Genomic DNA, 15,724 nt, shown 5'->3' with positions numbered 1-15,724 from the left:
GTCCACTTAGCACTGACGCCTAGTAACAGAAGGAAACGTGGCCTGGTCCTGCAGCATCCTCCCAAGCATTGCTCTAGTGCAGTGGTTCTCAATCTTCCTAATGCCTTGACCCTTTCATTCAGTTCCTCATATGGTGGTGAACCCCCAACCATAACATTAATTTTGATGCTACTTCATCACTGTAATGTTTCTACTGTTATGAATTCGGGCAACCCCTGGGAAAGGGTTGATCAACTCCCAAAGGGGTTGTGACCCACTGGTTAAGAACCGCTATTCTAGTTGAATGCCTTGTTTCTGCCCGTGTCAGTCCATCTCATTTCTTTAAAAAGACACAAACTCACTGCCCTAGAGTCAATTCTGACTCATAGTGACCCACGAGGGCAGGGTAGAGCTGTCTCTGTGGGTTTCCAAGGCTGTAACTCTTTACGGGAATAGAATGCCTCATCTTTCTCTTGCTGCATAGCTGCTGGTTTCCAACTGCTGACCTTGTGGTTAGCAGCCCAGTGGGTAAGCACTACACCACCTGGGCTTCCTTCCTCTTGTCTGCTAATCTTCTACCAACTCTGATGTTCCTCTTCCAATGACATGTCTGAGTACGTGACACTGTTGCACCACTCGTGCTTCTAAGGAGCATTGTGGCTATACTTCTTCAAAGACAGATCTGCTGTTTCTCCTGACAGACCGTGGTAGAATTAATATTCTTTCCAAGACCCTAATTCAAAGGTTCAACTTCCCTATGGTCTTCCTTACTGGCTATCCGGATTTCCCCACGCATAGGAGGCTACTAGAAATGCCATAGCTTGTCTCAGGTACACCTTCCTCTTCAACAGGACAGCATTGTTTTGGAACCCTACAGAGTTATTTTGCAGCAGGGTCTTGACTGCTGCTTCCATTGATGTTGATTGTGAGTTCAAGCAGAATGGCATGCTTGACAACATCAATCTTTTCTGTTCACCATGACATTTCCGATGAGTAGTACACATATTCAAAATGTCGGCCAATTCCTGGGACTATGCACGCACAAACACACACACTTTGAGCTGTTCAGTCAGAAAGAAACTTTTATATACAATAAGATTACATATAAGTATAAGGGGTCCTGAGGCATAGTTGGAGAAGCAGTGAGCTGGTAACCACAAGATTGACTGCAAAATTGATGATCCCAACCCACCTTCTACTTGTTGATCTTTTTATGGTTGTTTCCATGATCATTGATTGTGGATCCGAGCAAGATAAAATCCTTGCCCACTTCATATCCTCTCTGTTCATCGTGATGTTGGTCCAGCGGTGAGGATTTTGGTCTTTGTTACATTGAGTTGTAACCCATATTGGAGGCTGCCATCCTTAATCTTCATCAGCGGGTGCTTCAAGTCCTCCTCACTTTGAGCAAGCAAGGTTGTGTCATCTGCATACCACAGGTTGTTAATAAACCTTCCTCCAATCCTATGGCCACACTCTTCTTCATATAATCCAGATTCTCTGATTATGTGCTCAGTATGCAGCAACAAACTAAACCCATTCTTTGTGAAGTGTGGGATAGAAAAAGACTGCTCCCCAGCTCATCTCCCCCAAATGTATGCCAGACCTAGAACACTGCTTGCAACTCATGTAAAATGATTGTCAGGTTACCTGCCTGAGGATTCCAGCCATCAGAGCAAGCAGACACCACTGTTTCTCCACAATAGGTAGGGTTCACCCCCTGCTGTTCGGGACAGTGGATTGCTGCTCTTGAAAGCTTAGATTAACTCGAGTTTACAGTTCAAGGGCAATCAGGGTCAGGCTTTCCATCATGAATCTAAGATCTGCCCATTTTGTCACAAGTGTACCCTTAATCCATCCTCTTTCTATAGCATGTACCCTTAGATCGTCCCCCTCCATTACTGTATTACCTATAGTACACCCCTTCCTGTAACATCTGCCTTTACCTGTAATCAGGGGGCTTGCATACCCTCAGATATAGAAGCCTTGGTTAGTACTGAATCACTCTCTCCTGCCCTCTCTGCCTGTCCTGTGCATGGACCTGGCTGTTGAGATCATAGCCATTCAGGAGGTGAGCATGCTACCATGAAATGTGTCTGACATTCATTTTACTCTCCTATCTCTCTTATTATCTATGACTTTACTAAACTCTCTCTCTATATTTTAAACCGTACAGTTGAACCTACTGAACCTGTGATTTGTTGTGGGGGCTGGCTTCCCCCACAGAGAATATCTGCAGCCACAGAAACCCTGTTTATAAATAGAAGATATATATCTATAGATGTATGATACATGTATATCTTTCTATCACATGCATGTATTTAAATTACATTTATAATATATTGAATATAATGGAGTTATAGATTGTGAAAGACGATTTACCATCACTTTACATTACAAAATCCTTCACGTGCTATCCAGCTACTCCGCAGAGCCCCCAGAGGCCGAAGGAGAAGTGGCCACTGCAACAGCATTGAAGGGAAGGATGCCTGTCTCACCCCTGCCTGCTAGAGACAGTAGCGTTTGCCTCCTGACATCCAGGATAAAGTGCCCTTTGCTCTGGCTTAATTAAAAACCAAATTTGTTTTTTTTTTCAAATCACTAAATTAACATAGCAAGAGAAATTAAATTAAATCTGCACTATGTAATTAAAAGAAAAAATAACCTTTACATAATTTCTCTGGAGTTGCTGAAAGGTGAAATGTGTAGTCAGGTGTCCTCCCATTGTAAAGAAATGAGCAAAGCCTAGTGAATTGATGCCAAGGCCCCTGGTTGGGTCACCAGAAACCTGCCAATTCCTTCAGAATGATCACCTACCGAGCATCAAAAATAAAACCCCCTCTTCTGAGAACTAACAGATGCCCAGGGTGTTATAGAGCTAAGAGGTATTGAATCTGTAGCCTATTATGTAACAGATAAATACATTATGTATGTTGTCTTACTTACAGCTTAGAAACAAGGATTCGCAGACTTTGTTGCACATACCTTGCACATGTGCTGTCAGGAGGGACCAGTCCCTAGGGCAGGACCGCATGCTTGGGGGGATAGAAGAGAAGTGAAAAAGAGGAAGACCCCCAAGGAGATGGACTGACACAGTGGCTTCCACAATTGGCTCAAACAAAATAATTGCTGGGATGATGAAGGACCAGGCAGTATTCAGCTGTACTCAGGGTTACCATGCATAAAAATACAGACTGGGCAGCAGCTAACACATATTGAAACATTTCATCTGATCATTGCCCTACTAGAAGGGTAGCCCTGTCTTCTTGATCATATGAAAACCTAACACAAGGAGCTTAAGTCATTTGTCCCAACCCATGAGCTGTCAGTGGCATGAAGCATTCCATCCTGGTTGCTGGATGAAGTAAACCAGAACTTCCTGTGTCCCCTCCAGCTAGGAGGCCTCAACTCCAGGTATCAGATCATGGTGTAGGAACTCTGGTGGTGTAGTGGGTTACGAGTTGGACTGCAAACCACAAGGTCATGATTTCAGAATCGCCAGTCCCTCTGTGGGAGGAAGACGAGGTTTTCTACTCTCATAAAGATTTACAGCTACAGTAGGCAGTTCTGCCATGTCCCACAGGGTTGCTATGAAGTTGAATGGACTCAATGGCAGTGAGTTTGGTTTGGGATTTGTTGGTGATCCACACAAGGTGCTGGGGCCATGCCCTTTCTTGGAAGCCTTGTCTGTAGTCACTCAACCTATTGCTCTCTACATTTTACTCCACGCGTGAGAAATAGGGCCAGTGGATTAGGTTCTGTTCAGTGTCTATTTTATTCTATAAAGTTTTATTGGATCATAGCCATGCTTCCTTGTTGGCAGATTATTGATTACTGCCTTTGGGCTATGTCTGCAGAGTTGAGTAGTTACAATAGTCTAGCTCCTTAAGATCAAAACATGTCACGCTGGCGCTTTACAGAAGGCAGAAAAAGCTCAGTGACCTCTGCTTTAGTCCTACTGGCTTTATCTTTGGCTCATTCTCATCCCCCCAACCACCCCCCAACAAAAAAACACACCTCAAACTCATTGCCATAGAGTCAATTTCAACTCATGGTGACTCCATGCATTATAGAGTAGAATTGTTCCATAGTATTTTCTTTATAGACTAAGATCTCCAAACCTTCCTTCATGGTATCTCTGGGTGAATTTCAACTGTTTCATGAGCTGAAGCACACACTTGCTGGCTGGACCACCCACAGTTCCTTCTCACCCCGAAACCAACACCAAACCCAACCCCCTGCTATCATGTAGCAGGACTCTGACTCACAGCAACCCGATAGGTCAGAGTAGAACTAACTGCCCTGCAGTGTTGCCAAGGCTGTCTATCTTCACAGAAGCAGACTGCCATAACTTTCTCCCATGGGTTCGAACAGCTGACCTTTGGGTTAGCAGCCTAGTGCTTTAACCACTGTGCCACCTGAGCTCTTTTCCCTGCCCTTGTTCTTGCTAGATGCCATCAAGTCAGCTCCAATTAATAATGACTCCATATACAACTGGATGAGAGACCACCCAGTTCTCTACTACCCTCCTGATTGTTGCTAGGCATGAGCCCATTGTTGCAGCCACGGTCTCCTTCCATCTCGTTGCCAGGTTTCCTCTTTTAAACTGCCCCTATTTTTTACCCAGGAGTCCTGGTGGCATATTGGTTACACATTGGGATGCTGACTACAAGGTCAGCAGTTCAAAACTGCCAGCTGCTCCAGAGGAGAAAGACAGGGCTTTCTGCCCCCATAAAGAGCTTAGATAGGGCTTTCTAGTCCCATAAAGAATCTCCAAAACCCACAGGGGCATTTCTACCCTGTTCTGTAGGGTTTCTATGAATGGTCATCGACTACTTGGCAGTGAGTTTGGTTTGTAATTTTCTGCTTTGGCAAACATGATGTACTTCAACAAGGACTAGTCTCTCCTGACAACATATTCAAAATACATGAGATGAAGTCTCTCCATCCTTGTTCCTGTCATTCTGGCTGTACTTTGTCCGTGATAGGTCTGTTTGTTCTTAGGCCAGTCCATAATACTTTTAAGTATTCTTCACCAACACTATACTTCAAATGCATCGATTCCTTTCTGATCTCCCTTATTGATTGTCCACTTTCTGTGTATTTAAGCGGTGAGCAAAAATACCATGGCTTGGATCAAGTGAACTTTACAGCTCAGCGGGACATTCTTCTACCTTAGAAATCTTCTCCAGAGAAGTCCTGCAGGTGCAGTAGTCTAAGGGTCAGGCTACTGAGCAAGAACGTTCAATTATTTGAACCCATCAGTTGCTCTGTGGGAGAAAGTGGTGGCCATCTTCTTCCCTAAAATTTGATAGCCTTGGAAACACGGTGGGACAATTATCTATTCAACAGGGAATTTGGACTTATTAGTTGGGAGCAACACACACTCACTGTTCCTTCATAGCCATAAGCCAAAAGGAAATCACACCCACAGCTGTCAAGTGCCTGGTGACCCATAGCATCCCCATAGGACAGAGCAGATCCGACTAACTCCATGCAAGGTTAGTGTCAGAATGAGCCCCGTGGTAGTGGGTTTCGTTTCTGGTTTGACCATCTCTGTGTTCTTCCTCTGAGTGGCTGCTGCTCATCTCTCACCTCACCGGTGCTGCCCATGCCTCACCCCTCAGGCCCTGCCCGCTCTGCGGAATTTGCTTATTCACGTGCTTTGTGTGTTGCCAGCTGCAGAGGACAGCAACTGTGTGCAGGAGTCCGTCTGTTCTCCCCACACGCCCCAGGCCCAGCATGCTATCCACGGAGTTGGCAGAAGACTCACTGGGGGTCCAGGCATTTCATATGACTCACTTCAGAGAAGCGCATCTTGGTTTGAAATGAGAAAAACTCTTTTCGGTACCATCGTCAGAACCAGATCTCCACCATTCCAACACATAGGGGGCTTACAGCACAGAGCAGAAATGCCCCTGGAGTTTCCTAGGCTGTCACGTTCATGGGAGAAGTTTGCTAGGTTTGTCTCTTGAGAGTCCACCCTTGGGGTTTACCTGGGACCTTTAATTAGTAGTCCACCACTTAAGCTTTAGGTTACCATGGTTCAGATATCAAACCCTCACTGCCTTTGAGGCAATTCTAACTCAGAGATACCTGATATGACAGGGCAAAATTTCCCTTGTGGGTTCTGGAGACTAACTTGTTTTATGGGAATAGAAGGCCTCATCTCTCTCCTGTGTAGCAGCTGGTGGTTTCAAACTGCTGACCTTGTTGTTCGCAGCCAAGTATGTAACCCCTACACTAACAGGGTTCCTCAGATGCCAAACTTGATAGAGGTTAAAAAAATGCATTTAAAGATGTAGAAACAGACGAGTGACTAAGCTGTGGATTGAGATAGCTAAGGTTTATTTTGCCAACCAGGCCAATAAACACATGTGGGGTTCATTGAAGGGTGGAGAGATAAACGGCTCACCTTTCTAGTTCTAGGGTCTCTTGCTTTCCGATGGTTGGACCAGGGTGCAGCTGCCTTAACCAGTTCCTTGCTTCAGCTGGCCAGGCTCACTTCCTGCAAAACATCCCTGAGGAGAACCCACATAGACCTACCCTGATGCAGCCCTGGGTGCTGGAGCACTTGGGTGGAGACCCCTGCCAGCGCTGAGATGCTTACACATTCACTGACTTGGCTTTCCTCCTGCAGTCAGCATCATAGTGTGTGTTTTGTGAGATTGAGGAGAACTTTGTAGATTGGTGTCAGACATATGGGCTAATGTTGGACTTATGGACTTGGACAGCACTGGGTTGGGATTCTTTCTCAATTTATACTTATCCTTTATATAAAAATCTCTTAAACATATGAGTTTCTGTGGATTTGTTTCTCTAAAGACCCAGACTAACACACTGAGACTAGCTTGTTTTATGGGAGTAGAAAGCCTCATCTTTCTCCTGTGTAGTGACTCGTGGTTTCGAACTGCTGACCTTGTTGTTAGCTGCTCAGTGTGTAACCCCTACACTACCAGGGTTCCTCCAGATGCCAAACTTGATAGACGTTAAAAAAATACATTTAAAGATGTAGAAGCAGATGATTGAATACGCTGTGTTTCAAAGAGATGAACGATAGCAGCCAAAATCACATTAACTTTCATTTCAAACACTGTCTTATTAGGCTCCTAGACTGTGTCGGCTCTATTCCAGTGTCATGCCTGGTGGTTAAGAGCCAGAGCAGCCCTCAAAGTGTGTTTAATTAAGAAGGAACCACAAATCTGCATCTTGTGGAGAGAGGCAGATATTGCAGGCAGAGGAGAGGTCACTCAATTTCCGGTCCTGGCTGGAACATGATAAGCATTTAAAACAAACAGAAAAGGCAACCGCAGATCTTATCTCAGCCAGTCTCTTCCACCTGATTGTGTGCCTCCTCTCACTCCTCAACAGAAACTTCCAGGCGCCCAGTAATCTAGGATGCCATTTGAGAAATAGGATCGGGGGGATTTTCCAGTCTAGTGGAGTAATTCCAGTAAGCACACAGCTAATTGTGATGGACAATGCATCTGTGAACGGGTTGAAAATGACAGTGATGGACACAAAACACCATAGGACAGAGCGACTTCAGATCTCTGCCCTATCTGATTCCTATCTCTGTCACACAACATCAAAAACTTCTCAGGAAAATCTCATGATCCTTGGACTCCAATTTTCCCGAAGCTCTTCGAAGCCCCCTCAGCTATTTCTGCCCCAGTAAATCCACTCCGCAGCGTCCGTTAAACTGCCATCTTAAATATCGCTGTCTGTACTGCCCCATAAGGCCTCTGGGGGCTCCGAGTGCTTTCCATCAGCTGCTGACCTAAAGGCCCGGGGTGCAAAGCCACCCAGATGTTCCCCAGAAGAAAGGCCTGGTGATGAGCTTCCATACAGGTGGCAGAGAAGACGACGTTCGGGATTCGTCCCACTCTACCTCAGGAGTTTGCTGTGAGTCAGAATCGAGCCAATGGCAACTGGCTCGGTGTTTGGGTTTAGTAGGTGAGTGTAGACCCTTGAGTTCTCCAGCACTTTAAGCTTCTGCTCCAAAGAGCTCCCACGGGAGAGTGAACTGAGTTGCTGAGAGCAGGGAAGCAGTCCCTGCAAGGAGCTCATCAGCAATATCGGTGGCTTCAAGTAGGGAAGAGTGTGCACTTGGAGGAATTTGAACTTTGAAAGCAAATTAATATGTAAAATGTGAATAAGCAATTGAGGTATAGAGAGGGGCATTTTGACCAGCCAAAACCAATCTAAGATTTTGTGCAAAAGAATTTGGGTCATTTTCACTTTTGGACTTAGAGATAAAGCTGAAATTCTTAGCAGCAACGGAGATCAAAGAAGAACTGTTTTGTCAAAATGGTTCTGTTTTGGTTTGGTTTGGATTGTTTGGTTTGGGTTCTCTAGACAACCCTGTCTAACACAATTGGAAAATCAGGAACACAGAGGTTACCGAATTCAAAGTTCATGGCCTTTTCAGCTCACATGGAACATCTTTTCTTCAGGAAAATGGTCCGGTGAGAAATTAGTCACTGAAACCCTACGGAGCCCAATTTGGTTCTGACACCCATGTGGCTCCCTTCAGTCAGCAGCATCTCCTCAATGGCAACTGGCATGGCGTAAGTGTCACCTTGCCCTCTGGGTTGCGATCAAACCCTTAGGCCTGTGGAGATAATCTTGTTTGGAAATACAGTTTTCTTTAGCATGGTAATACTAGATAAAAAGTATTATGACAGCAGGGTTCCATCGTGCTGCTACCACCTCTGCCCCAGCATGGCCTGATCCCGGGACATCGGTTTGCTCCTGCGGTTTGTTGTGTATACCTACCCTAGATCATTGCATGGTATTGATTTGGGGCCCATACTTGATTCATTTCATTAATCCTGAGATTACTGTGAAGGCAGGAAGCCTTTATTATACATTTGTGTATCACCAATGCCCTATACTATGTCACTTTGAAGACTAAGGGGCACCTGACCCAAGCCATGGTATTTTTAATCACCTCCTATGCATATGAAAGCTGCCCGTTGAAAAAGAAAACTGAAGAAAAACCGATGCCCTGGAATTAAGGTGCTGGGGAAAGATTGAAATTACCATGGACTCTGAAGAAAAAATAAATCAAACCAATCTGTCTTGGAAGAAGTAGAGCCAGAATGCTCTTTAGAGGCAAGGATGGTGAGACTTTGTCTCATGACCTTTGGACGTGGTATCAGGAGAGACTAGTCCTTGGAGAAAGATAGCATGCTTGCTAAAGTAGAGGGGAAACAAAAAGGAGGGAAAGTCCCAAAGGAGGTGGATTGACACCATGGCTTCCCCAATGGGCTCAAGCATAGGACCAATGGTGATTACGTTATAACTAACTAGATGGAATCTAACAACAGCAGTGCCCTGCACAAGGAGCCCTGGTGGCACAAAGGTTAAGCACTCAACTATTACCTGAAAGATCAGCAATGCAATTCAAACCTACCAACCACTCTTGGAGAGAAAAACATGGTGACCTGTACCCATAAAGATTACAACCTAAGGAACACTGTGGAACCGGTCTGTCACATGGGGTCACTATGCTTCGGAATCAACTCCATGCCCCAATTAAAAAAAAAAAGAAAAGAAAGCCGTTCCTGAAAGAGTACCTGGTACTCAAAGTAAAGCTTTAGAATGAATCAATGATCGCAGTCATCGCTTCAGCAAAAAGTGCTTCTCCACGTGAGACACAGAAACTTAAGGGATGGTTTGCTTTCGAATCAAGCAAATTCCTGGTGTTGAAACTGCACTGTTACTAAGCAGCTGTCTGACTTTGGGGAAGACAACTTCTCTGAGCCTCAAAGTCCCACAAAAGGGGTGTGACTAAAGCCTCTCTTTCAAAGGAACAAAGCAAGAATTAACAAGATGACGTGTCAGCATTCTTGACTGGTTGTTGTTATTTGAAACCAACTTTTATGTCACAAAAGAATCCAAGACTGTTTTAGTTTCATTTTTCTTCCTTTCATAGGCACTCAAACCAGCAGTTAGATTGATGAGTAGGAAGTTTGGAGATTTTTTTTGTTTTTGTTTTTAAGATTGATCCTTTTCTCTCTCTCGCTTTTATATTTTAACTTCAATATTTTGTAATTTTTGTTTTTATATATTTACATATTTCCCCAGAGTTTGTTTATGAATTTCTTTATAGCTTCTCATTGTTTCCATCTTTTTGCTATTATAGAAATTTCAGCAATAAACATGGGTGTGCATATGTATCTTCATATTTTATTATTTATTTCTTCAGAGTATATACCAAGTAGAGAGATTGCATGATCATGTTTGTATTTGCATATGTTTAAAGAAGCCCCATATTGATTTCCTTAATGGTTCTACACTTCTATGGTCCCACCAACAATATATCAGTGTTTCCATTTCTACACATACTCTCCAGCATTTATTATATTGTTTTGTTGTTGTTGTAGTTTTGCTAAGAGTGCCAGTGGGAAGTGGTGTCTCATTGTTGCTTTGATTTGTATTTACCTTATTGCTAATGAACATGGGCATTTCTTCATATGCTTGTTGGTCACGTAAATGTCACCTTTAGTAAATCGTCAGTACATGTCGTGATTGGGTTTGGGTTTTTCGTATTTTTCTTATTTGTATGTGTATTTTATTATTAAGGTTGTAGTTTTTGACAGATTATTGAAATTAGCCCTATTTTGATGTATCGTTGCTAATATTTTTTTCAATTTTGGGTTCTCTTTTAACACTTGTGATAAAATCATTTAATATGCACAAATGCAATAACTTAAAAAGGTCTCAGCCTTCTATTTTATCGTTTATAGTGTGGGGATTTGTCATAGTGTTTGGAATGTATTTATTTAGACCTTGTATTAGGGTCCTTACGTTTATTCCTACTTTTCCATTGATGGTCTTTATGGTTTTAGGGTTTATATTTAGGGCTTTAATCTCTCTTGAGTTCATTTTTGCACATGGTATAAGGCATGGGTCCTGGTTCACTCTCTTGCAAGTAGAGACCTAATTTTTCAAGCACTATTTATTGAAAAGGCTATCTCTTCCCCAACTAATTTGTTTGAGTCCTTTATCAAAGGTCAAGGGTCTAGGTAATCAGTTGTATTTCTGAATTCTCAATTTTAATCCACTGATCTTCATATGTATCATTTTACCAATATCAAACTGTCTTTATTACTGTGGCTATATAATAACCACAACAAAAACAATTCACTGCCATCTAGTTGATTCTGATTCGTAGTAACCCTACAGGACAGGGTAGAACTACCCTGGGGGTTTTTAAGATTGAAATTCTCTATGGTAGACCCAGCTACTCAACTGACTATATAGTCGGTTTTAACATCTGGGACCGGAAGATCTCCTACTTTGCTTTTGTTTTTTTAATAGTGCTTTATTTATCCTGGATTTCTTTCTTTTCCATATGTTTTATTAATTTTTCCAATTTGCAGGTATGTGTATCAGAATTTCATTGAATCCTTAACTTGATTTTGGTATTATTGACTTTTTCAGTATATTTAGTCTTCCTATCTCGGAGCATGGGGCATTCTTCCATATGTAAGTCTCTTAGTTTCTTGTAGAATTGTTTTAAGTTTTATTTGCATAATTCTTTCATTCTTCTGGTAAGATTTATTCCTAGATATTTTATTTGTTGCGTTATTGTAAATAGTATTGTTCTTTTACCTTCCTTTTCAGTGTTGTTGGGTTTTTTTTTTTCATGTACAAGAATTCAACAGATTTCTATAAATTGATCTTACGTCTTGCTACACTGCCAAATTTTTCAATTACTTCCAGCATTTGAAAAATAGAATCTTTGGAGTTTTCTGTATGTAGAATTATATCACCTGCAAATAAAGCTTTGTTTCTTCTGTGTCACTCTGGATGCCTTTAATATCTTTTGTGATGTCTCATTTCTTTAGCTAAGACTTCAAGAACTACATGAAATAAGAGTGGTGATACAGGGAAACTCTGGTGGGTTCATAGGGTGAATGTTTTCACTATATCTCCATCAAGTGAGATGCGAGCATTGGTTTAGTATATATGACCTTTATTATGTTGAGGAATTCCCCTTATATTCCTATTTTATTGAGTGTTTATACAGAATAGATGTTGAACTTTATCAAATGTCTTTTCTGCATCAATTGAGAAATCATATGGTTCTCCTTTATTTTGTTTTTATGGTAGATCACATTAATATTTCCCCCTAATACCATGCATACTTGTGTATAAGCCAAGTTTTTTCAGCACATTTTTAATGCTGGAAAAGCCCCCAGGTTTTTTGTGTGGTAAAATTAGGTGCCTTGGCTTATACTCGAGTACATAATGTATTAAATCATCATTGCATACCTGGTATGACTCCAACTTGATTATGATGTATAATAATAATTATTATTTTAGGCTTCATTGAATTCTCTGGCTAGAATTTTGTTGAAAATTTCAGTGTCTATATTCATCAGGAATATTTGTCTATAATTTTCCATTTTAGTCATGTCTTTGCCTGAGTAGTATCAGGCTTTCACTTGCTTCAAAAAATGAGTTTGTCTGTTTATATATTGTGAAATATTTAATGTAAAATTGGCACTAGCTCTTCTATAAATGCTTGATAGAAATCCCTAGTAATACCATTGGGTTTCAGACTTTTTGAGGTGTTATTATTTTTTGCTGCATGCAGACCACCTAAAGTTTGACATAATAAAAAATAGACATTTCTTACTTCTTATGAACCCAGAGTCCATTGGTCATGTTTGGCCTTGGGCACATGTCTGGCAGTTGGCAGACTGTTGGCTGAGGTGCCCTGGTTCCCCTCCACATGAAATCTACAATAGGCTATCCTGGGCACAGTCTCATGACAGCTGGCAGTCCAAGAGAAAGATAACCCAGATGTGCAAGAAATTTCAAGTCTCTGATTGTATCACATTTTCTATTTTCTCCTTTCCCCATGCAAGTCACAGGACCAGGCCCAAGATCAGTGTGGAAGAGATAGAAAGTAAATGCTTAGAAAGTAATGATGACGACATATGTAAAAATATGCTCGACACAATTGATGTATGGATTGTTATAAGAGCTAGAAGAGCCCTCAATAAAATGATCTTTTAATTTAAAAATATTTTGGGACAAGTTTTGTGGCCATTTTGAAAACAGTCTGCCCTAACATCTCAAATATTCCCCACAGTGTCTAGTACACAAACAGCTTTAAAGACAGGTTAGCCTTAACAATCATAAGCTGACTAATATTATGGTTTTTATTGTGACATAAATAAAGCATTTTCTACAAGCAAATAACTAATGCCATTACCATTCATTTTCACTATTTTCCTCATCATCAGTCATTTGAGGATGTCTTCATTTCTATCTGGCCTGACTCTAAGTCTGCTCCTACTAAGAAACCCACCACAACTTTCACACTCCAGTATCACTCTTCCTCAGCTGTTGACCTTACTCATTTCTCAAGATAGAGTCTCGGTGTAGGCTCCTCTACAATCCGAATCTGAGCCAGGACTTGGAGGCAAATGATCTATTTGGAAAGTGAAGCTAGAAGCAGAGCTGAGGCAGAGATAATTGGAGAAAGGCGAAAAGATAATATAAAGATGCATCTTCTGTGATGTCCTTGTGGGCAAAGGGGATTAATTCCTTCAGGTCTTCTGAGAAATATTAGCCCATATTGTCTACCAAATAGAAAGGAGGTGACAGAATGTATCCCCAACTCTTGTCTCCCATGTGTCAGGAGTTTCCCCAGGATAGGATGCTCTCCTCCCTAAACTTAAAAAGTCTTAGTGGTTACAGACCCTGATGGCACTGCTGGATAAGCTGACTGTTAACCACAAAGTTAGCAGTTCAAAGACACCAGCTGCTCCAGGGGATAAAGAGGAGGCTGACTGCTCCCATACAGAATTGCAAAGCTTCAGAAACTTTATACTGGGTTGTCATGAGTCACAGTCAACTCAAAGGCTGTAGGTTTAGGTTTAGTGGTTAAGCCCAGCTCTAATCAAAAGATTGGATGCTCAAACCCACCTAGTAGTTCCTAGCAAGAAAGACCTGGCAATCTGCTTCAGGAAAGATTCCAATGAAGAAAACCCCATGGAGTATTTCTCTACCATCACATGGGGTCACTCAGAGTCAAAAATTAACTCAAGGGCACACAGAAATCACCCTTAGACTTGGTGTAAGTAGAACCCTGTAAGGGGCAGTAACTTGGAAATATCCATCCACTCATCACAGTCTCACCTTCAATCAGATGTGGCCCAGGAGATCAGACGGAGACACCGGCCATCAGCAGCTGCATCTTCTATAGGTGAGGAAACAAGGTTCAGGGATTTGCAGAAGGGGGTCTCTCATCATGACTCCACACCACAACAGATCCCTCCCTGTCTTCCCAGGTGACCCATGTCAAAACCTTTACTTCACAGCAGAAGCACACCCAGGAAAAAGACTCCAAGGCGTGTCCCATCAAAGAAAAAACATCTCACAACTGGATCCAAGTAGTGCTTACTCCATGCACATCTTTCTGCATAGAGCTTCTGAACCACTCTCTTAAGCTTAATTTGACCAATTCTAATACCCATGACTTTGTTTTCTTCTTATCCCTGAACAGAACTGTCTGTAAGAAACTGTCCTCATGGTAAGGACATACCGTAGCTTAAGAGTATTTCGCTGACCTAGTAGAACATTGTGTTCTGCTAATAGCTAATGACATGAGATAAAATTGACAACTGCTACTCAGGTAGTTATGAGGAAGCTTAGGGGGCAGTGAGTTTATTTATCTTCAAGAGGGAGAACCAGGCAGAGAAGGAGGGGAACAATGGTTCCCAACTTGAAGAATGCCCATCTCTGTGTTTCTGAATGGTACCGGCAGCCGTTGTTGCACTGGTGTATGTTCTTCTGTGTATATTCTAAGCAACAACAATGAAAATAAAATAAACTTGCCACAAAAACGAAGAACATTGGTCATCTTGTTATTCACATCCTCAATCAGAAAAAATATGGGAAACAAGAGCTTGGAGATGTAGTTATTGTAATAATTGGGTGCTTGAGGATTGAACCTAATTTTCTTTCCTGCCTTTAACAACAGCAGCAGCTAAAAAATGATATTTTTAATGTGCCCTGCATTAACTGACCCAAATGAAAAATGCTCTCTATTTATGTTTCCTTCTGTTTGGGTAAGAAAATTTTAAGTATACACATCATTGACTTGGGTGCTTTGTCTAGCTGCCTTGAATATTGTCTGAAGATCCTATTCATTCCCAAGATTACTCATTCCCATCTGAAAAGCAACAGAAAAGTAGAACAGAGACAAGCCAAATGGGCTAAATTGGCAAAGGTGACACATTGGCACCAAAGGTGAAGTGGCCAGAACATCTTAGGATCTTCCATCTTCTCAGCCCTGGGGGAAAGAGTGAGTTTTATTTCATAATTCATCACAGCTCAGTCTGTAGTCCCTCAATGTCTATGACTTGTTTGGAAACCAGTAGGAGCCATGCTTTTGTGGCAAGGCAAGAAGATCAAGCCTTTTATGATTGTTCTTTGGATTTTGCTAATAAATAATCTATACAAGAGCCCACTGATTCAAGGAAGTCTGAGTTTGATCTTAGAAATTCACTTACAGAATTTTGGTAAACAGGTCTGCATAATTCCTGATACTACGAAAGTTTTGCTATGAATGGTACTGAATATCTTATTCTATCCCTACACGCATAAAGGTAAGCACATGCAAATAAGTTTTGTACAGGGTGTTGATTTGAGCATATGTTTGTATTCTTTTTATTCTTTCAGTCTGGCAAAACTTTTCCTACTCCATTTTAACTAGAGA

This window comes from Tenrec ecaudatus, chromosome 12 (genome assembly GCF_050624435.1).
Source record: "Tenrec ecaudatus isolate mTenEca1 chromosome 12, mTenEca1.hap1, whole genome shotgun sequence".
Classification (NCBI taxonomy): Eukaryota; Metazoa; Chordata; class Mammalia; order Afrosoricida; family Tenrecidae; genus Tenrec; species Tenrec ecaudatus.
Note: the sequence above shows the minus strand (reverse complement) of the source record.